The 24,390-nt window shown below is 40.8% G+C and overlaps 1 protein-coding gene across 8 annotated transcripts in view; it reads right to left on the reverse strand.

Moving 5' to 3' along the window:
• kdm6ba (lysine (K)-specific demethylase 6B, a) overlaps positions 1-24,390 on the reverse strand; it is a 108,712-nt gene that overhangs the window by 12,246 nt on the left and 72,076 nt on the right. For 3 of the 8 annotated variants that reach the window (XM_028038267.1, XM_028038266.1, XM_028038272.1), the window contains 3 exons: positions 20,197-20,269; positions 2,154-2,230; positions 91-212 (listed from right to left, as the gene is read on the reverse strand). The gene's annotated coding sequence lies outside the window, so the exon portion shown is untranslated. Of the gene's footprint in view, positions 1-90; positions 213-1,811; positions 2,037-2,153; positions 2,231-12,605; positions 13,033-20,196; positions 20,270-24,390 lie in introns of those variants that run through there. The other 5 variants (XM_028038270.1, XM_028038269.1, XM_028038274.1 and 2 more) reach the window with 5 other exon arrangements.

Here is a 24,390-nt window from a genome sequence, read left to right on the forward strand (position 1 = left end):
ACACACATTTCTATCCCACAGTTGTAATTATTTCAACCCAGAATCTTGTGTTTTGTTGCATCTAAAAAGCTGTGATAGTTACTCACTCACCAGACTAGCTGTATCTGTGAAGCCCTCCACTGCAGCACAGAGAGGGCCTCACTCCAACACTGAGAAAATCTGCAACGTCTGACTCCCCTGTCTTCAGCACCAGGAGCCTCGAAGCCAACTGGCTGCAGAGAGAGAAACAGAAGAGCCTGTGTGAGAGTGAGTAACACAGAGGCTCATTGAAAAGTCAACAAATGCCACTGGGCTCTCTCCATTATATGGAGTAGTTACAGAGAGACAGTGTTGTGTCAGCTGAGAGGGGACAGGGTAGGAGAGTGACCTACTAGGGCAGATTTTATGCTGAATGCTATTCAATGGCTACATCTTACTCCCTAATGCTAAATTTAGTTAATTTCTTTGACTGTCACTGGTTTATTTGTATACTTGAGCCAGTAGGAGGCAGCAGTGAGTTAAATGGCACAGAATAGGATTATTTCTGAGGCCCAGATGGCTCAGTGGGGAGCTCACCTATGAGGACAGATCTGGTGTTACTGTAATCCTAAGCATGGAGCTCCTGATAGAGGGGAAAGACTAAGAGTGAGAGGCTTTGGTCACGTGCCAAGAGTGTGCAGCATTGGAAACAAGCCAAGCTGCACTGTGGCATCAGGCTTGTACTGCTTTAGAGAAGCCTGGGCTCTCCTTAACTGGATCTGTGTGTGTGTCTGTGCGCGCCCAGTGCATACACTAAAGTTTAATCTCATTACAGCAGGCGTGATAGAGATGAGGAGAGAGGGGCCAGCAGCGACAGACGGTCTGAACAGGATGGAAGGATAGATTAAGGAGAAGAGATGGAGCGGAGAGTGGGAACAGTGCCATGAAAACACCCATACACCTTCCCACACACACGGAGACCACACAAAAGAAAACAGTGGAGGTGGAAACACAAAGGAGAAAGACACAACTCTGTAGACTTAAAATGCACTTGTCAAGAAGTAAAAAGGTGAGAAGATCCGAAAGTAAGACAACAAAAACTGAAAAGCATGACTATTAATCTGAATCAGACAATAATCCAACTTATTTTTTATTGCTGTAAATATTTACTGATCAACTAGTACAGGTGGATGAACAAATCAGCTGACAACCAGAGTCTGAAACATCTTTTCGGTAAATGATCACATCACACGTAAACATTACCAGGCTCCTTGAGATGAATCTAGTAGCATGAAAGTTACTACTAAATGGAAAATAATCATTCATTTTCACGAAGGTGCTTTAAAGATCTTAGTTCTGACTCCATTTTTAACAAACACCACTTTCTATAAAATGTAGAGAAATGTTTGTAGTTCAATGAGGCTGCGAGAAAGAGAGAGAGAGAGCAAAACAATGTTGATATACATTACATAAAAGCTGCAGTTTTCTACTTCTAAATCCTTCAACCTCTGTCAGAGCATGCCGAATTTGGAAACAGACTAAAGATATGAGTCTGTTTTCAAAGAAATTAACAACTGAGACAGTTGCATTAGCAATGTAAACCACTAATTGCTATAATAAACACTAAAGACTATTTATTTAAAGATGTCAACTCCACAATTATTTTTGTCCAATATTAACATAATAAAAGATAAAACCTGTTTTACAGTGACTGTCTCTGCTCGCCCTATATTAAAGAGCTTAAAGAGAAATTATAGTCAGCTGGAAGCAGAATCAGCAGGTCAAGGCTTTACAAAACCCTAAATTTAAAATCAGCTATTAATTTTGATTAAGATGTTAAAAACACTACTCACTCAATGAAATTGCTTTAGTTGGAGTGTACCAGACACGCAGTAAGGTTATGAGTCACTCCTCTTGCTCAGCAGAGTGCAGCACTCTTCCACTAGCTTTCCCAAATTAGCTCTGGACATGCGTAAAGGTTCCTCCCACCAGTTCCTCTTCTCTCACCAACTCTGGACGTCTCTCTCTATTTAAAGCCCACTCGCTCCACACACAGACACATAAACAGCCCACGGTCTCTATCTCACCCACCCCACCACAATGGATCAGGCTCCACCAGATGCTACTGTGGAGCGAAGATAGGCCGGCAGAAACTGTCAAGACCCCACTGATGCAAGCACTGCAGCTGGGCTCACCTTTCAGAGTTAGCACCGAGTTATTGATTCACAGTTCTGTCAAATCTCCTCTTCAGCTGCCAATCATCTCTTCAGACCTGGAAAACAAAAAGCACTTCGTTGTCAAGCTGTCATAAAAACAACATGAGGCAGTACTCAGAGGTAAAAAGTGCTGTAATATAATAAAAAATAATTCTTGGAGGTCACTGAATATAAGCCAATACAATTATTTTTATTATATATCAGGAATATTTGTTTAATAATTAATTTTTCAATAGTGAGTAAATAGCCAGGTTTGACAAACTATAAGGTTTTTTTTAAAGATGTCGGATGCTAATCTTGTTTGTGCCACCAAGCATGGTAAGAACAGTGAGGCTAATATATTTTTATGGGGAGCAATATGCATTAACTTAGTAAACATTTATTAAATAAAACAAGACTTGTTAAGTTGTGTCAGAGCAAAAACCAAAAGCCTAAGTTAGTATTCAGCATTAGCTTAGTGACAATGCTAATGCTAAACTCAAACATGGTAGCAAGCAGGTTCTTGACTCTTTTGCAGTGTCTGCCAATGAAAGTACATCTTAGCTGTGGTTGTCAGAGAAAAGTTTAGCATGCTGCTTTAGATAAATAGATTTTAAAATCCTCTCCAATTTTAGTTAACCCAGCAAACGCAATAATGTTAAAGGCAAACATGCTAGCAAGCTGAATTTAACTCGAGTTGTTTCTGAGGAACACCACATCTTAGCCGTGGTTGTCCAGCACATATTACCAATATCATAGAGCCCATCTGATGACATGGGACCAAAAAAACCCAACTCAACTTGTGTCCATGCCTTAATATCCAGTTCCTCATGCCCACAACTTACTAACTCGTGGAAACGACTTGTCTAATTTGTGGCGATGACTTGTTATAATTAAGTTGTTCCCATGAAATAAGTCATTGTCATAAATTAAACAAGTCGTTACCACAAGTTAGTGAGTCGTGGCCACGTTTTTGTTCCTCCCATGTCACCAGACTCTGTACAATGTAGAAAAGGTCTTACAAAGTTTCTTTCCATTTTCGTAACGTTTTATGTCTTGATTACAAACCAGTTTTTTTTTTTTTATACAAGGCAAACTAAATGAATTTGTGAAATATACAACTTGTTCATCATTATTCTAAGGCCAAGAATGATCTAGCAAGGTTGTGATGGGAGACGTAGAGCTGTATTTGGTCTAGAAAATACAGCAGGATAATTTAAAATACAGGTTTTAAATTATCCTGCTTATGAACTGTTGATCAATATAAGCACAAAAGTTAGAACATGGGCCGGCTCCCATGACAAGATACAAGATTTGAAAACCTATAAAATTTTTCGCCGTACCGATACAAAGCTTTAAAAGCATTCAACAACAAATTTGTCTTTTTGGATATATTTCCAGTTGTAAAAACACAGGCATAATATGGGAAAACAACAACAGTAAAGCCATAATAAGAGGCATGTGGGTTTAACATCTGACTGCAGCTGCTAACAGAGCAGATAGCCAGACTAGCAAACTAGCAACTTGATTTGAATTATTTCAACATCTTTTAAATTTAAAGAGAAATACCAATTAAAATCTACCCAAATAAAATATTTTAATGTCAACTTTAGCAAACAGATTACCAGTTTGGTTAACCAGCGTGAAGTTTCCTCCATTTCTAACTTCAGAAACAGTAAACTGGACTTTGTGGAAAACCTGATGGTAGCCAGGAGGCGAGGGCCGGGAGGGTGACCCATTGGGATTCTCTCCTCACACTGACACAATGGTGAGACTGACTGAGCAATTTAACAGGCGAACAATCACAAACAGGACTGATGTCACAAAGAGGAAGTCGACCATTACATGTGAGGAAACATTTAATAAAACTCAGAAATCGAGGGAAGCAGACAGTAGACTGAACCACTGAGGGCAAACGGGGACACAGGGAACAGGCTATAATTACTTCTTTTATAAAGGGTGTGTGTTTATGTGTGTTGCGACCAAACAGTCTACTCCAGTTGCTACCCTGGCTATCTGTTTGCTCACAGCTACACCAGCAGCTAAGTGTGAGAAACTCGGTCTTGTGAAACAAGATCGTGAACGTAGACATCAAACCGTGGTGTTAGATTCCAGCTCAGGTTTTATCACCTCAGTGACACCACCTACAGGACAATCTGTGAGAATGTGCACGATCATTACTCTGTTCATTTTTGGGGGGGAACCCCTTCCCCTTCCACCCCGCTGATGACTCAGCACGCTGGAAAAGGGCTTCCCCGAAAGCGGCGGCCGCAAAACTCCGCCTCCCTTCAGGACGCCACTTACAGTCAGGTGACCGTGGGCGTCTTTCTGCATCACCGCTGATGCGAGAGCGGTGGGAATTTTCTCGGACTAAGTGATGTCATGTCTGCTCCGCTCACTACACGAGGCAAATCGAGAGTGTTTAGATATACAAACAGGATGTGATGAGCCACGAGGAGGGGGGTTTCATGCTGCGACAGAAATCAAACCGCCAAATTGCAAGTTAACAAGTTTTATGATTCAATCCATCCTGAAAGCTAAAAGTAAACAAGTTGGAAAGTGATTAAGTGTGTGAATGGGAGTGATTACTTTCACTTCTACCACGCAACCACAACTAGTTGCGGTATTTCACTGTGCACTCTTTAAAATCTAAACAAAATAGAAAAAGAAGAATCAAAAGAATTCCACTCTCTTTCTCAATAAAAACACATCCAGATGATAAACCTAATATGAGAAAATCCCCCCACGGTACATCTTGTTGAACAGAAATCCCCCTCAAATGACGGCACTCATCAAAGAGCTCTTCCTGTCAACACCCTCATTGCTGTGCTTGCAAATTATTCCCCTCCCTTCTGCCCCAAAAAACAAAAAAAACATCAGCTGTGTGGGTGTAGCCAAGGAGGTAGAGAGAAATTCAGAAATGTGACATTCCCGGTTTATACGGAAAGGTTAGCACCTTTCCTCTTTGCACCATTGTCGCCTGGAGCAAAGAGGAACAAACGGTTGAAAAACGAACAGGGAGTCTGAGTCAGTTTTCAGCCTGCCGTGCCAACCGCTGCCTGGTTCTGATCTTCCGCCAGACCAGAGAGGAGCAAGCAGGCGGTGACGACATTCGCAGCAAAAAATATCCATCTGTGGGACAGAGAGCACTGGCTGCAATTCTGTTTTTATCCTCCTCAGTGATACAACAATAACGTCAGTGTGACATTACAGAGCTTCGTGATGGCGAGGCAAACACCAGCAGACAGAAAACATCAGGAGTATTCAGCAGTGAGCATGACGCCGCTGAATGTAAAGATATTGTACAACAGTTACTGGAGAGCCAGTTTGATAAGAAACAAGCCGATTGGGTTCGGAGAACAGGCAGGAGAGGAGTTCTGGGGAGCGGAAAGACCAAGCTTGGGTCTTTTTTTGTGTCTCTCTCCTCATCTTGTTCCGCCTTCCCTCACGCTCTCTTCTCCATTTGGCCATTACATAATCAGTCCCAGATAAAGATCGTGTTCTGGAGGAAACACCAAATATTTCTCTCTCCCTCACATCCGTCCTCCCCTGCATGTTTTTTTTCTTTTTTTCTTTGTTCGTGCGTGAACAAACGTCAGCACATGCCGATCCTAGCCGGTGATGGGGGCTAACTTCATCTCGTCTGCCTCCTTAAACACGCACGCTTAGGAAAAGCCAGAAAACGCAGAGCCAATGATGATCCTCAGGTCAAATGAGGACACAGCAAGTTGAACACTCCTCTCTTTTCATAATTAAATCCATCCATTTGGAAAAACAAAATGAGCTAAAATGCATTTTATGTTTCGTACAGTTTCATCCATCTGGGGAAATATGTTTGAAACCAGACATCCCAGGAACATTCACTTAACAGGGTAAATTTGAGTTTGAGTTGCAACCAGTCATAAGGACGTATAGCATGACTGTCATCCTCTGTGCTACAGTGACAAATGGGCAGTGGCTGCTGGAAACCATTCAGATTGTGGGAAATTAAGCTATTTGTCGCAAGAAATGTAGGCAACCAGTACGCTCATCTATAAAATCACAACCGTCCATGGACAGTGCAAGCAGAGCCCGTGCGGCTCACAGGATATGCACAGTGCACCAAAGTATGAGGGAGCCTTGATATTACACATCTTCTACAATGTTGTCCTAACAAAACCCAATCTAGCAACCAACATGGACATCTGAGGATATGTACATGAAGATTGTTGACTCAAAATGTCCGTTTTGTAACAAAGAAAGAACTCGAAATCATCCAGACACTAATCATTTTTATTGACCTACATAAGAGAACACGCATGGACACATTGACTAATAAATATGCTGCTTATAAACAACTACAAGAACTAGAGAAATTGTTGGCTTCACATCAATTTACCAGCTTATGATCTGTGATTAAACAGATCAGTTTAACATTTTAGTCACAAGTTGCTGGTAGGTCATTTGCAAGATCAAAACCTTCACATTCAGGATCTGTTGGTATCTGTTGCAGATAGCGCCAACTAAGATGTCTCATCCTGGGTGTTAGGGGTAGACTTATTGACGCCAAGTGCTTTTTGTACCTTCTAACAGCTGCTTTCACTTGTTTGGGAGAAACAAAAAGACATTCACACGCAACCTGTTCATTAACATCTATTTAAAAGAAAAACAGCCACATTTAAAAGTAGGAAAAAGGGGCACATGCAGGGAAACAAAAAGAATAGATGAGGACCTTTAATGAAAGGATTTGGGTTGAGACTGATGGCACATAACTGGGTTAGTGGGCTGCTCCTCACATAGACACTCATGAATAAAGATCAGCCGCTTGCATGTGTGACGTTACAGAAAAGGGGAACTGAGCTCAGGGGGAGAGGAAACTGTCGTCCACATCACAGGAAGTAGGCCTCCCTGAAGGGGTACCAAAGACCGTGGTTTCCTGTTTAAAAAGATGATCTCGCTTTGTTTTTAGCCGTCTGCTTTCACTCGCTTTCTGACAAATATTTACCTTTATAGATGTGTAAAAAAAAACAGCTAAAACTTGCCCACATGGTTCCTGAAACACTCCTCTGAGACACACATCATGAGTGACTCATTCAAAGCCTGAGAAAAACAAGGCAAATCGCCGACAATGACTCCTGGTTGCTTCATCAGCCTCTCTCTATATTCTGGTAAACGTGAGCGACGATGAGCAATGACTCTTCTTTCCAGTTGCTTGTTCTTCATTTTCACATAAACTCAATGGAAACATCAGTTTGGTTCTCTTTTCAGACTCAAAAACAAGAACTTCACTCTCTGGGAAGACAAACCGAAAAAGTGGATGACTCAAGACTTAGCTTGACTAGAAAGTGCAACAACAATAATTCCTGATAAACCTGTAACGATAATGAGGACGTGGGCGTCTTATTGACAACTGACGGTGGCTCGATCATTTCCAGTCTTGATTTCCACACTTCAGCAGCCCCAAAAGCCCCCAAACTTTCCATTCTGAGACAATAGATGCGCCCACTTTTTATTGGAAGAAGAAAATCTCAAAAGTCCTCATTACTCAATTTGGTCAGACCCCAGGTGCATCTGAGTCCAAATCCATTCAGAATGTCTCAGTGATGTACCTAAGATTACGAACCTTGTCCTTCCCAACGGTTACCAGGGGAACAGGCTGCATCTTTACTTTCTTCAGAGGAAGGACTTCATCATCAGGGTTTATATGAGGTCTTTGTGATCAACATGTTTACAGCAACGCAGGGCAGTCTGACCTCACACACACACACACCAACTAATCCCCCCTGTTTTTTCCCTCTTCCTTCCCTGGACTCACAATATGCCTCATCAGCATGCAGTGTGTGGGCCAAAACACACAAAATAATAGGGATAGGTTTGTGTGAGGGAGAGCTTTATCACACATAATGACAGCGTGAGTACAGATGGCCCGGCGCAGTGTTTTATTTATTTTTTTTCCTCGTATGCACCAAGATCTTTAATCAGAAGAGCTGTGACGCAGGCAGAGCCATTGCGTTACGAAAGCACAGCTTGTACGTTTAGTCTAGAAAACATCCAAGGCCTGTTTGGAGATTCCTAAGATACCACCGTCGCCGCCGATTCCTGCAGGCAGTTCGTACATAAATCTCCAGCTGAGCTGCTAGAGATATTATTTATCCAGCAAGCTGTGTTACCGAGGATATAACTCAGAGGGGTGAGGTAAAATAAGGTGAAAGGAAGCAAATTCTTTCCAAGGTGTGTGAGTCTGTGTAGTTTTTGGTATGAGTCACGCAAACCCCTGTTTCCACTGTGGCATCCCCACTATCATCAGTGGAGCAGAGCCAGAGATAACAAAGGGAGGAAAACTTTCCCTGAGCTCTCACTCAGTGCAACAAGCTGAATATAAACAGTCCCTTCCCCTTTCACACTCCGGATGACATGCTTTTCTCTACCACAGGTGGGCGAAATGCCATAAACGAAGCTCATAGCTGTGGATGAGAAATACACTTGTAAAGGTTTTAGCATCATTTTTATGGCAATGACAGTCAGTTTTCTGGCTATAAATCATACTGCACACAATCTAGAACCTCTTTCATACCAGTGTTGCTCTAAAACTCTTTCACAACAGGCTTTTAGGTCAATTCATACCGTTAATTTCCATGGCTTTGGCATTGTATCCTTTCTAATTTTGTTATACCTATAGATTGCAAACATACAACATACTTAAATCTCACGTATTCTATTGTTATTGTATAATATATTCTTTGAGCTTTCCTTTTTTCCATTTTGATCCTCATCTGACCATCTTACTAAATACAAGAAATTATGACCCTTTATCAACAAAAATAATTTTGGGTGGCCTCTTTTTGCAGAGCTCTAATGGATTCATAGAACTACATTTCTTTACTGCAGGCCATAAGTAGCCTATAAAAAACACATTAACCTACTGTTTGTCAAAGTGAGAACAAACCAGCAAATCAGCGAAATGACCAGGAGTTAGATTACGTAGCATAACGGGTAGGTACACTGAACATTGACGCAAGATTAGTTCAATAGCTAGAGTAGCAAAAATGATTTGATTTCATGGTTTGCAAACATTATCAATTGGGGTTTACAGTTATGTGGCAACATGCAGGATGACTACGTTTTACCACATAATTTTAATGGTAGATGGTAAACTGTGGGCTGCACAGTGGCACAGTTGGTAGCACTGTTGCACCTGTCCCAGAGTATGCCACCTTCTGACCAACAGCTATTTTCTCCAGCTGTAGAGTCCAGGGTAACGCAGCTCCACCTTTACCCTTACCATTCCTACACATTGTCAGTCAGGTGGCTGACAGACCATGGCTTCTACACCTTTCCCTCACAAGACAGACATTTACCTGCAAATATTTTCAGGTACGAAAACCCTAGACTGTCATGGTGGGGAAGCTAAATGGCCAACATTGTTTTAAAATTATAGTTGGCATGCTGCAACATGTCTGTAAAGCAGCCCAGTGCAGCATTGCTACAAGAGTGGATAGCCTGACTAATTAGCTACTAAATACCAGCTTGTTATTCTGGTTTTGGATAAACCAGAACAAGAAGGTCTAAAGTGTTCTGAACCAGGCTCTTGCTTCAAATCTTTAAAGTCTTGAATCCACAAACAGCCTTCTAGCAGGGAATGAAGGAATTCCACACTTAACAAGATTTTCCACCTTAAAACTACCAAAAACAAACAAACAAATGCCAATATTGCAGTTTTGTCAATTGCATCCGCTCCACCCAGCGTCATAGGCTCATAGAGAGAAACTGAAAAGGCTTTGATCGACTCCCTTTAAAGTTTAAACTTTCTGCTGACACTGAAGCGGTGGGAGAGGAGAACTTGTGTTTTAGCTTCTGACTGGATGGAGTGCTGGAAGGGGGTTGGGGTACTGTCATGCGTCTCTCCTCCCTTCTCTACAGTTTTGTCACTCTCTGGATCAGAAATGACCCCTTTTTACTGGAAAAGGGCTGCAACAGCATGGTGTGACACTGACAGATGTTTCATCACGACATTCACCCGGCCACTTCCCCTCCAAGTTGTTTCACTTTGAAGCACAGACACGCAGACTGGTATTGTTGTGAACAACGTCCCACTTCCAGCAACTGCCTGAGTAAAACAACACGACACAGCATCTTTACTCCACCAAGAAATCTACGCCACTAATCCAAGTTATGAAGTATGGATTTCCACTGCAGGATTTTACAAAAAAAACATTTCAACAGAACACAAGTAAAAACAAATGCTGCTTCTTTGTTTATACGCTGATTGATGACATCAGAGAAGCCACAGTAATCTGGCTGCTTCACTAACACTGGAAAACGAGTGACTTTTGACAAGCCAGTTGATATATTCGGAAGAAAACTGGTTTCTGTGGTGTAATTGTTTTACACAATTCCAATCTAAATAGGATACCAAATTAAATAGCTGATCATAACACAATGTTCTTTGAAAAATAAACATTACAAATACTGTGATTGGTTTGGTTTTCTAGAAATGTTTGGCTAGTAGCATTAAAACAGAATCGGTACTGGCTTTTGATCTAAGCCAATGTATGGCTTAAGAACCACAAGGTTCTATATTCTGTCCTAAACCTTTTTAGTATACGTAAAGGCTATTTTAGTGCATTCAAGTATAAAAGTAACATTATTAGATCACGCCACATTATATGAATGGCTTAGCATTGTTTAAGACATCATACCTGCCACACCGTTTCCTTCCTGTTCATGCTGGTGGGTGTGGAATTATGAGGCAAGACATAAAACTAACAAAACTTGTTTGTATGCGAGATTTCATAATCCCAATTTAAACAGGATGCATGTCTCAATTGTTTTGTACAACTTGATGCTTCAATGAAAATGTACAAATCAAATTAGAAATTAAGCACAAAATGGTAGCATTAACTGAAAAACCATTTAAATGAAAATTAAAGGAGGAAACAATTCCGCCACACATCTCTCCTGCTTACTCAACTTATCTGACTCACTTTTTTTGTACACAGCACCCCCCCTTTTTGTCGTTCTGTCACTTTAATTTTCCTCCGTCCTCGTCACTGCTCGTAGTAAAATGGGCGGCGATTGTTCATTCATACACGCTCCTGTTGAGATCACGGGACAAGTGGGGGCGGAGTGGAGCCGAGGCACAAAGTGTGTGCATGCGTGTGTGAGTGGATGACTCTTTACAGCCTCAGACTTCAAAAGGAGACAAAACCCCGCTGCTGTTTTCCACGCCAATCGATCCGAGTGATAGGAAGTGAGCCATCAAAGACCCCATGCTGGCACACTTCGCTGATTTCTGACCTCTGGTCTTTTATAACAGGCAATAAAATGGCTTATAAGCCCGGTTGAGTACTCAGTTTACTCCTAAACCGGACAGAAAATTACTTTACGTAGTCTGTCCACGCGTAATTTTTGGACAATTACGCACTAGAGAAGAAAGACAAAAAAACAATCCACATTAGATATTAGAGGAAAAAAGTAACAACGAGGAGTTTTAAAGCAAAGTATAAGTAGATAGAAACTTGGAAGACTTGAATTAATACGAGAAACTGTAATATTTAAACCCCCTTTGGGATCAATAAAATATCCACGAATAGACGTTTGTTTACTGTTCTTCTAAGGAGATCTGTGCGTAATGTTTTGGATACTTATGTGAGACGCATGAGCCTTACTACTTAATCCATTAGATTTATTAAATAAATAAATTAAATAAATAAATAAGCGCTTTAGAGTCATTTTTGGAGGCATGAAATCTGATAACTAAGCAGCAAATCACGTTAACCAAAACATAAGAAGTGGTCAGACAAACCCTGGAACCTAATGGACAGCACCAAAACATCAACCCTCCCCCCTCTCTTAAAGAAAAAGAGTAAGGTGATGCAAATCGTTTTCTTTCAGTCAGGCTCTTTGTGTGCGTAAGGATTGACTGAGGGGGTTGATGGGGGTCGCAGCAATCCATTCACTTTATACGGCTGGCGACCTCGGTGATCCTGCCCACCCCCCACTCCAGCTCACTCACACACACACAAACACACACACAATGCCGTGAGATCTCCTTACACATGCAGTTTTCCTCATCCCCGTGTCCTCTAGTGACACACATAGTGCCAGTTTGTTTCACAATAACATGGGAATTTAGATATTTTCATTCATACATAGACGTGACAACCGACTGACGAAGAAACACTCCTGAAAACTCTTCAGCTGTTGCAGAAAGAAAACAAGACATCGCTTCTGGGAGAGAAAGTATTCAGATGCAACTGCAAAGATCAGTCAAGTCCGGTAAATGTGACTTCACCGTGGATGTGAATGTGGGATCAAACAGAACCAGGATGACTCAGAAACAGCCAAATTCCCCCACCTTATTAATTGCAATACGTTATACTCACTAATTACAAATCATGTGTTTATTTATTTACTTATGACAACAAAAAAAAAAAAAAGAAACAACACTGTTTCAGTGTTTTGAGTACTCACCGTGTCTGTCCGTGTTTAAAATAATCACTCCGAGAATAAAACTGACTGAGTTAAATATCCGCAGTCCTCTGTGTGGTATCCCAAGTTGGAGCAGCTCCGAGTCAGCAGCCGGCTGGAAGAGAGCTCTGCGCTATAATCCTCTTATATCAGCGGCTTCCTCCTCCAAACAACCCAGAAACAGGAACCACAGGGCGGCCAAACTGTTCCAGAAAGCCGCTTCCACGCTTTATTTTCCCTTTTTATTTTAAATTATAGTCCGTTCGGTCTCTGTTTAGCGGCTGTCGTCGAGCTTCTCTCCTCTCTCAGCCCTGCTCTGTCCCCCCACCACACGCACGCAGCGTTGCTTTAAAGAGAAACGCTCACACGTCATCGCGCGTGGCCACCGGAATTCCCTGAGAGCGCGAGCTGTCACGGAGCCCCGCAGCCGATGGTACCGGAGCTGCTCTTCCGCCTCGTCCTCCACAAGCTTTAATCACCTCCACGCTTCCACACCCGAGTCGTGACCGAGCGACGGACTCCAGGAGAGCCCAGTTCTGCGTTTCCGCGCCTCGATTCGGTCTATTTTTGGACCAGGAAGACCGTGACAGCACGAGTCTATGTAGTCTACTATTAATAGACCACTGGGAAAAAAAAAATCTATTGATAGCATAAGGAATACTACTGCTATTGACACTATTATTTGTTCAGCTCACTTAGTCCATGTTTGAGGTAACGTCGATAAATAAGGCATAACATTATGACCAACTGCCTAATAGGGTGTTGATTCCTCCTTTAGCTGCTCAGACAGCCCACATACATCAAGGCATGTACTCCACTAGATGTCTAAATATTTGATGTGCTCTCTATACCCATATATCAGCAGCAGATTTTTAGATGTAGCTTTTGCTATTTTCTTACTTTTCAGTCATTAACCATAAAGTTAAGGACTGAATCAAAGTTAAGCCAAACTCAGTTATATTATGCTGGTACTTAAAAAACAACCAACCAACCAACCAACCAACCAACCAACCAACCAACCAATCGTCCATCCATCCATCACCTCACCAGGAATGCCTCTAGCTGATCCGCTATCAACATAGTTGCTTTAGCATGAGCTTCTACTGAATACTGTTTTAATGTTAGCTTAGCCACCATCTGTCAATAACATAAAGTGTGCAACAACACAGGTTATGTTATTGAGATATTTGCCCTCAAAAGAACCAAGTTATTGCAAATTTACATTAATTTAGGACATGTGTTTCCAAAGTTAGCAAAAAAAACCAAACTTGGCTCAGCAATTAGCATATAGGCTGATTAGCGGAAGTGTGTCCACCACGGTTAATAATCAATAAGATTATCTTTGAACTTCAATTTTTTTTGTTACGTATTTATTAATATTGACTTTCATGTGCTCACTAAATATTTTACAACACTGAAGAATTATTTACACGTTCAGGAGTCTGAACATTAGTTTTTTTTTCTTTTTCAAAAAAAGGATTATTAAACATATCTTATTTGATAAACTGACTCTGAACACATTTCAGCCAACATCACAAAACTGTTGCAACAAACTGGATGTCAGGACAAGTCAGGATGCTGCAGTTAAGCCACTTCTGTGAGTCATCAGAAATTACTACTATTGTTATTGTTATTCATCACCAACTAAACAAAAAAAAATTTTCATTGCATTTTGTGGCAGTTTGTGATTTTGGTACTACACATAGCAAAGCTGATTTAATAATAATAATATAGCTCATCAATTTCAGCACTCATGTTTCAGCAGCTGAAACCTTAGTTTAGTATTGTTCCGCTTGTTCTTCAGAAATTAAACTATTAACTGAAACTAAACATAATTTACTGCAGTCTTTAACCAGGCAGCAATGAATATAGAATATCTATTGTTTTAAATTCTTAATAAAATTTTATTTGTCAAATATATCCTACAGTACAATGAGCTAAGATTATTTTAATCAACTTTCTGTTATAATTCCTTCTAAACATTAGTTTACATCCTCTTTTTGAATTGGCTGTCAATAATTGAAACCTCACATTGGTATGATGGTTTCATATAGATCCTACACAGCAAATACATTTAGTTTATAAACAGCCAAATCACATATAGATGACAACATAGTGATATGGACAGAAGAATAAAAATTGTCCACCATGTAACGCATAAACACGCATTTAATAAAAACAGAGTCTCTCGCTTTCTGGGACTGGAAACATTGGTTCCAGCTTTTCCACGTCACAGAAACCATCCAGTACTCTGTGATATTGCCAATGCAGCACAGTGGTCCGACCGTCAGAACGTGTCACACACCCAAACACGCACTCTTGTAGAGGTTATATTTAGCAAGCCAGCAGGAGAACAGTAGGCAAAATTAGTCTCCACAGGAATGGTGGAAGTGTGTCATGGATGATGCTGAGGCGATGACTTCAGGGTAGAGTACAGACACACACACACAGAGTTTAGTTATGACCAGAACTGGGCTAAAACACAACAAGCAAACAATAAATAAGCAATGTGTTATGAAACATCTCTGGCTCAACACAAGGCAGTGATGCAATCAAATCCACAGCCTCTCAAAGTTCATGTTCAGATGACTTGGCTTCTTTCTGTGTGCCTGACAGACGAAAAATCTACATGGTTTGTACTGTATGTTCTACCAAGATGGATCTAGTGGTGAGCCTCTCAGTGCAGTCATCTTTGGGAGAGACAGTCTAAACAGAGGATTAGAGCGAGGGTGAATAAAACAGCAGCTGCGTATATTTCTAAAATTAAAAGAGAAGAAAAAAGGCCTGTGTTAGAGCTATATGGCAATATGCGGTTTATGAAAATTGGGTTATAAAGTTCCAGATGTATAATAAATGCATCCAGCTGCAACCATAATGTTATAATGATTGGTATGTATATTATAAGTCAGCTGCGAGGATATTTTATCGCCTCATCTGGAAGCAATTATGGCATGAATTGTTCCCTGCCGTAATTATCCACCGTAGAGCTGTAAACTAGTTCATTATGTTTCTAGGCGATGTTATCTGCAGCCTCCTGTTTTATACATTCATCCACGGTTTGTTCTTTTCATCCACTGGTCTGAAGCAGTCACGTCCAACACGTCATGCTGTTGGTTGTAAGCAACCAGTTTCTTTATTATGCAGGTCATGAGATTATTGCTTCATATCTTTCATGAAGAGTGCTGATGAAGCATTTCTGGTATGTGACTTTGCTCAGTGTGTTTGCAGTGTAAAAAGTGTACTGAGAAACAGGGACGCTATAAGTTTGTCAGGAGAAGACTGACATTTCAGTTTGCTAATCTTGTTTAGACCATTTCAAAGCTCAGCTTAAATGCTTTCTTGTCTCAATAACTAGACACAAGAAGGCAGATAGATATGTAACGAGGGAGGATGGAGAACAATGTCGTAGTGGATGGAGGGAGGGTTTTCAAGACTGATGGATGGTTGGACGGACAGATAGGTGGACGTTTTTTAATATGGATGGATGGACAGACAGACGGACGGCTGGTTTTCAGGGCGCATGGATGGAGAAATAGTTTTCCGGATGGATGGACAGACGGATGATAGATGGATGTTTGGTTTTCTGGATATATGGATCGATGGTTTTTTTAGACCGATGAATGGATGGATGGTTTATTTTCTGGATGAATGAACGGTTGGTTTTTAGGGCGGATGAATGGATGAATACTTTTCATTACGGATGGATGGATGAATGGATGGATGGACAGACGAATGTAGATAGATGGACGGTTGGTTTTCTGGATGTATGGATTGATGGGTTTTTTTAGGATAATGAATGGATAAATGGGTGGATGGATAGATGGATGGATGGTTGATTTTCTGGAAGGAAGGATGGAAGGACAGAGGGTTGGTTTTCAGGGAGGATGAATGAATAGATGAATGTTTGTCAGGATGGATGGCTCTTTTAGACATTTGGATATTTTCTACACATTATTTTGCTTTGAGCAATATTTAGACCTAGAAAACCCTGAATCTCAAATTCCAGACTTTTCCAGCTTGCCTCAGTTCCCTGGAGAGACCATTAGCTCTCTGATATGAACAGGAAGAGGATCACTGATTGATGTGGGACTGGGTGGGACCCTCACGTGCCACACACATACACACTCAGCTTCCTCCAGCTGTTTCCTTCATTAACGTACCATATTTGTATATAATAACAGTCTTGAGAAATAAAATTCTCATCCTTCCTGTCCCACAACAAGGGAAGCCACGGCATTGCAGTCTGTCTGGGGGTCCTAAATATATATCTGTATGTTACAGGAAGAGACAATAAGGACGGAAAGTGAAGTGTTTAAGCCCTTTGAGCTCTAGTGGGAGGCTAACAGCCCTGCATTCATATGAATAAAGAGACCAGGCAGATGTTTGTGTGTGTGAAGAGGGAAGGACTGTAATTACAGAGATCAGAGACCAGGACAACCCAGTTCTCACACTCCAAATATACAGCACAGAGCTGCTCTCTCATGGGTACAAGCCCTAAAAAATTCCCTTCATTCCATCCACACATGCTTAAAAAATAAACCGAACACTGATGAGGTCCAGACAGCAGCGCAAGAAGGAATGCTAGAGCTTCACAGGGCTGGGAGGATCTCTGTGTGCTTGCAGACATAGGAGATCTTTCTGGTACAGATGGTACTTCTCGGCCTCCGATATGTAGGATTATATTTGTGTGTGCATGTGGCATAATGTGAGTCAGATCCTGGGTACACCGAGAGACCGAGAGACACGATAATAATCACCTCCACACTCCCTCTGCGAGGAGACGGAGCCGCACAGGCGCTCAGACACCCAGACGAGCTGCAGCACACCCACATGTAGCTGCCTGACTGCAGCGCAGCGGCTCTGATAATTAAAGCCCTCGTTCAGGGAGAGAGGCACCAACAGGGAGCCGAGCTGCAGCTAATCCTGACTGCAGCGCTACGATAAGCTAAAAGCACAGCAGTCCTGCTTAATACACTCACTTTTCCTAAAGTTATGCAAGACAGTCAGAAAAGTAACGAGTGTGCAGAGCTCTGAAAAGGAATGCATTACTGCTTATGCTGACCGACTAATTTATGACTCTCGTTGGAAAAAGTAGGAGCACAAAAAATTGTTGTGGTGCAGCAGGTTACTGCTTTAGCGTGTAAAACTATGTCTCCACATTTCTGAGGTCCCAAACTCCGCTCTATAAAAAACTTGCAGATTGTGTTGCTGTTCGTTAGTCATATAAATCGTGATATGATGCCTGAATCTGGTTTGTCACTTGCAGAAAAGCAATCGGATTGTCAACTGTTACACTTTAAAAGGGATAACATCATCATCTTTCAAATATCTCAAGAATGATCTGGAGAAATGGACTCTGGTTACTCATAGCAGTATGTCAACTACACCACTACGGACAAAGAAGGGAGGTAAAAAATGCTTTAAATATAATATTAATCTAAAATGTTTTATGTTTTTAAATCACTGATCAACTCAGTGCGTTGAGTTGATCAACGCACTGAGTTGATCACTGAGTGATCATGGTGTGTTGTAAATTGTTAGGGTCAGGAATGGAAAGACCAAGATGCTATCCGCCAATGAATTATTACAGATCATGATTCGTTATTTCTGAAACCAAAATAAACCTCAGTTTATTTCTCTTGGTGGTTGAATATTTTGATGAATCACAGCTGCCCACGAATAGCTGAAATCCTCAAATACTTCAGGCCTCCAAATATACCTGATTATGCATTAATAACAGAGTGGAAGCTTCACACTATCACAGAAGCTATACCTTCTTCCTTACCTATATTTAAAATGGCACATCCAATCAGCGGCAAAAATAATTAATGGCGCTCCTGGATTGGCTGCTTTGCAAACTCTAGCCCAGTGGTTCTCAAATGGGGGTACGCGTACCCCTGGGGGTACGTGGAGGTACTGCAGGGGGTACGTGAAGCTTTTCAAAATATCTTTAAAAAATCAGTAGGCTCCTCATAATAAGTCTTGGGAAAAATTAGTTTATAAAAAGTTCGATAAAATATAAATGTGTGTTCATGCACTGAATTTTATATTCAGTATTTAGTTTCAATATCCTTTAAAATAAAACCGTTTGACTGGTTTTATACCTTCCTGGTGGTCACCGTCTTCTGTTTTTCTTTTTTGTTTAACCATGCAATGTTTGCAATATGGATGTATTTGTCAGGTTCACTGATATAAGTTGTTTGGCTTTAATAAATCAGACAGTGATTTTACAGCACTGTACCTCTTTTTTATTCCAAAAATGTTTTGCCCGTGTCAGGGGGTACTTGACTAAAAATATATTTTTAAGGGGGTACATCACTGAAAAAAGTTTGAGAACCACTGTTCTAGCCAATAGCATCTCAAGTATTTTAGCTTCCAAAGCTGCATTTTCTTTTGAGTATTTTAGATACGCTCAATGGAAAAATAATTTGGAGTCACTTTCCAAAGAAAAATCCCCTAATCCACAGTCCACAGTAATTAATATGTCCTTTAATATTAAGACATCCTTTGCATAAAATCTCAACCATATTGCCCTTACTTTTGTGTCAGCCTTTAAATGTACACTAAAACTAGCACCTAAGTAGGTAATTATAAAGAAAAAAAGAGGAGATGACAGTATTTTCTCAGAGTCATCATGCCGTTTTGCTCGGACGCTGCAAACCTCTGAATGATGAAGCAAATCATTCACCTTCTTCCCTCCAGTGAAAGCTTTGAAGTTCAAAGACATGGGATGTTTAATGCCTGACTCAGATGCTTTTCAAGCACATTTCTCTGCCAGGACAGTTCAGACTAGCAGAAGAGTTTGTTTTGTGCATGAATGAGACTGCAAAGATAGCAATCTGCTAACGCCTTGTGATTCTACAGCCCACCACCTTCTCAGCTAATGACTATGTGTGACTAATGTGCTGTTTTTACTCCTACTATTCTCTTACTCATTTTCACACTTCTCACCCGGTTTTACCTCTCTTATCTACACACTGATTTTTCACCACACAACAGGTCTAAACTCGAGAAAACCTTGATCAGTAAGGTGGACAGGAAAGTAGAGCTGTGTTTGGAATAATTAAAGAGGACAATTAGCAGATAACATTAGCCAGCTGTTTCTGCCTTTTGAACACCATTAGACTGACCAGACTTTATAAACATCCAACAAATAATCACAACCACTCCCCTTTACACCATTGGTTCAGTTCATTCAAGTTTAAAGACATTTCAATAAAGTTGGTGTCTGGACTTTGACATTGATTCTTCTCTTGTTGTCAAACTGTGTGTTCGGGATCATTGTCTTGTTGATGTAGTTTGGATCTACGTTCAGCGGTCATTTCGGTCTTGTGTGGTAAAAAAGCTGGATTGGAGCCCAAATGATCATACCTCCACTGCTGTGCTTGACAGAAAGTGTTTCTGTGTATTTGCTGTTGTTTTCTGCTAAAGCAGAAGTGTTTTTGTTCTTGTTAGGTTAGATTTAAATCTTTTTAGAACCTGATAAGAATAAGATCTTCTTTATTACATCCTGATACAACACTAGTGTGGCTTACCAAATGGTGGATGTATGCACAAAACTAACACAGCTTCAAGTCCTCTTAAAGAGTCTTACCAAGTGATTGTAGGTTAAGTCCTTGCTTTTCTACTCTCAGGACCTTTGGGCCACCATGACACCCTCCAACCTCCTGAAACCAAAACAAAAAAGAACACAGGTGAGGTGTGATAAACCGCAAATGCCAAGTTATAGTACATATGACGCCAGAAAGCTGCGGCAGCAGTGTGAAGAAGAAGTCCGGTTGTTGTTCTGTGCGAGAGTTTATTCTTTGCCATATGGTTTGTATCTGTATGTGTGCGTGACTCGATGTGGTCATGGCGCTGTTGGTATGTCGTCGGTTTTGGCTCGTGAAACCACAGCGTGTGTTGGTGTGTCAGCCATACAGATGGCCCAGCGCTGTGGCCATCTGTATGTGTGCCGTCCGGTCAGTGAGTCACCGTGTCAGTGCTGGGCTGCAGGCCCGAGAACAGGTGGCACACTGGCGTAACGCCCCACCCCCAGAACACACCTCCACACACACCCTGAGAACACACACACGCAGCACCTGCAATGTGCCAAAGCATTAAGGCAAACAAGACTACAAACACACATATTTCATACAAATGGACTCTTACTGCTCATGTTTTCAAGTAAAATTGGTCCATAAACATTATATCCCGGATTCTGAAAAAACCCAGTTCTGAATGAACGCTACTCTAATCTAAAAATGATCAGAAAGATTAGTATTGGCCATCAACCCGATCATTGCATTTATCAAAAACAATGGATCGTTATATTCATGGCATTTTGATGCAATGTTTTCTCCAAAAGCAGTAGCCTGCGCATCCTTAAAAAGTCTCATATCCATGTATCTAAACTTAAAACCTTTAAATAAATGAAGTTTAACTTTAATATGTTAATTAAAGGTCTTAAATTTTGTCAATGCCCGACAAAATCTCATCTATTCTATGTAGTATTTTACTCAAGACTTTTTGGTGAGGCAAAAGTTTGAGTTGATCTCTTCATTGTATTTTGTAACTTGAGGTGGTATTTTATTATAAATTTATCGCCATTTGGATGACGTTCATTTTTGCCACTGGCTCACTTCTGTTGCCAACCCATATGATGCTTTGTGTATTTGCAAAAAAAGCTTTGTCGTACCGGGGTAAAGACCGTATAGAGTCATATGCATCGTGAGAAGTTCAAAGCTGCTGCCAAGAGCAACAAACAGATCCCAGAAATGTCACAGTTTTGATCTCCTGGCGTTGCTAAAGCTCACCAGAAAACTAACACTGATCTAAGAGCAGCATTTCATGCGACACAAACTCTGAAGTCGGAGGTTTAGTGGACTTTAAGTATGGTGGTCAACTGCCAGTCTTTCCTACTTAAGAATTTTATTTCGACAAAGTTGTTACCATGGAGGGAAATACAGCTGAGGACAAGAAATGAAAAAGAACTAGAGGAAGGAGAGCAACCCACGCAGCTATGATGATAAAAAGGAAAAACGATTAAAAGAACGAATGGTAATTGATGTCTTCGACTGATGTAAGAATACAACAATATTTGTAATTAACCTCACAAGGAGAACAATTTGTTCCCCATTAGTTTTCTGTATGTACGTATAAATAACATTCAATTTTCTTTTGTGCATTTTTGTCGTGATACAGGTCTTAAATTCAATTCATTGTGGCCTTAAAAAGTCTTAAATTTGAGTTGGTGAAACCTGCAGAAGCTTTATTAACTCCACTCAATGCATTTCTATCACTTTCATTTTTAATGTCTGAATGCAAACAAACCGCCAGTTTTCTTCCAAAGCTCCAGGTCATTTCTGACGCCTTTGCGTGCCAAGCAAACCCACAGGGCAACTTTACACTACTCTACCTTTCCTGTCTTTCTTCCACTTCTTCTCATGTTCTACCTGCAGGGCTGCACAAAAAAACACGCCCACGCAGCGACGGCCTCCATATGCTTTCCTATTGAAGCGGAGAACAGAACAGCTTGTGCCGAGTGTGCGACAGTTGTGTCAATAAGAGGCAGAAATAGCTGGCTCAGCCTTCGCCGAGCTTGCAGCCTGGTGGCTAAGATCCCGAACCTTTGAACCAGGGGCCAGAGAGCAAACTCCCTGAAGGGGCCACAGCTGTGTGCGTGTGTGTAGGTGTTTTTGAAAGAACGTGGGTGCTACCTTAAAGAAAGAAACTCAAATGAGTGTGTGTTGAGGGTTGCTTGTTGCTAATGTAGAATATCTTCTTTTATGACACATCAAGTAAATGTCAGCAGGTTTGACATTAATTGGCCTCTGTAAATCACATGCAGTTGCATTCAAATAGCAACAGATTAAGATTAGATGCGAGAGTGCGTGCGTGCATGTGTGTGTGTGTGTGTATGAGAGGTACCAATAGATAGAGTGAGCGATAGCAAGATACAGAAAGTGGTGTTTATCTTTGGTCTGTAAAGGTTAACCAGTGGGAGCATCTCCCTTTGACATTAACCAGCACAAAAAGGGAGGTAGAAGGGTGGAGCAACAAAGAGCCGGCAGAGACAAAGTCGGAGTGAAAAAGCCGAGACTCAGACGGAGAAAGCGGCTTCAAAAAGATAAAAGAGTGTGAAAGCAAACGAGATTTCCTAAATGCAGACAAAGAGTTGTATTTAGTTGACATCCAACCTAAAATTGAACATTGTGTAAAAATAGATAAAAAGATCAAAACAATACAGGAATATGGTTAGCTCAAAATCTGTATGTCTGATCCGATGCCAAAACAATAAACAGTGGTTTGATTTTTAAAGTAGACAGAAGATTATGACAAAAATCCAAAGTCAAACTGATCTAGATCTCAAATTCAGTCAAACTTTAATTACTTTTTTTAACAGATTAACACAGAGACCTTTCACACTGCAACCCCAATCTTAGCTAAGCAAAGACGACAAAGGAACAAATGTTGATTTTATTATTTAAAGGAGGGCTTTGCAGGTATTAGAGACATCTAGTGTTAATACTCCAGAATACAATCAAATTAGTACAGCCCCTCACTCTACTTCTTGCCATTTATGAAAAAGAAATCAAAGAGGCTTTTTTGACACAGAAGAGTTCCTAGAGCTGAGACACATCTTTACAATTCATAAAAACAATACCAAGAAAAATGAGCACATACTTGAAAACCGGCTTGCTAATGGGTACAAAAGGAAAGTAGGTTGGAAGGAAATGGCAACAGTTCAGACAAAATGTGTGTCAAGAGGCAATCTGACCACCATCACCTCACAACATCAACCTGCAAACCCAGTTTAGCCTTTCCTATCACTACGTCCTTTAGTGGGTTAGGGGCCTCAACTTCCTTTCATACATTAAACATATATGGCAAGAAACCCTTTGAAAGCTGGGTCAAAGTCGTTTTTGAAACATAGACGCTTCAGAACCTGTTGACTGGTGAAAATCCACCTTAAGAAAACAATCTTTCAGGTCACTTGGTAAACCATCATCCTAAGAAAACGCGCCGAAGTACTTTTGTGACAGAAACAACTTATCTCAACGCTACACCCCTAGATGTCTTACCTTGAAAGCATACACAGACCTTTAAAACCAGTTTTGCTGCCCTCTGTGGCAACAACTTTCAATGTGTCTGTGATACTTGGCAAGAAATATTTTAGATTGCTGTGGGACAGTATTTGTTCCACTTTTCTTTGCAGGGTTGTTTTTATGAAGTTAGTTTTCAAACATGGATATCCTGTTTAAAGTCACGCCACTGCATCACAACTACTACTAGATTCAGACTTTGTCTAGGCCACTTCATTTTGGTTCCTTAGAGTGATTCAAAGCCAAACCCACTGGTTTGCTTTAGCTTATTGTCCCGTTGCATAATTCAGGTGGGCTTGCATTTATGGTTATGAAGTGATGACCAAACCATTACTTTGCCACCACCATGTTTGGTGGTATGTTGTTCTTTTTCCTCCCCAAAAGTTCTTAGATTTTTGCCATAAAGTTCTACTTTTGTCTCATTAGTCCACTAAATATTTACTTAGAGGTCTTGAGGATCAGCAAGATATTTTGGGAACAGGATATGAGTAGTTATTGCCCTGGGATTGTATGAAGGGCTTTACATATTCTGGGTTCTTCTGTGGCCTCCCAAATGAGTCATTGAAGGCCTCTTGGAGTAATTTTTGGCCACACACTCCTAGGTAGATTCACACTGTTCCATGTTTTTTAAATTCGAGGCTAATGGTTCCCAGATTTTCAAAGAATTGAAAGAGGCTTAGAAATGGCTTTGCAACCATTTCCAA

The sequence above is a fragment of the Xiphophorus couchianus genome, chromosome 14 (assembly GCF_001444195.1).
Source record: "Xiphophorus couchianus chromosome 14, X_couchianus-1.0, whole genome shotgun sequence".
Classification (NCBI taxonomy): domain Eukaryota; kingdom Metazoa; phylum Chordata; class Actinopteri; order Cyprinodontiformes; family Poeciliidae; genus Xiphophorus; species Xiphophorus couchianus.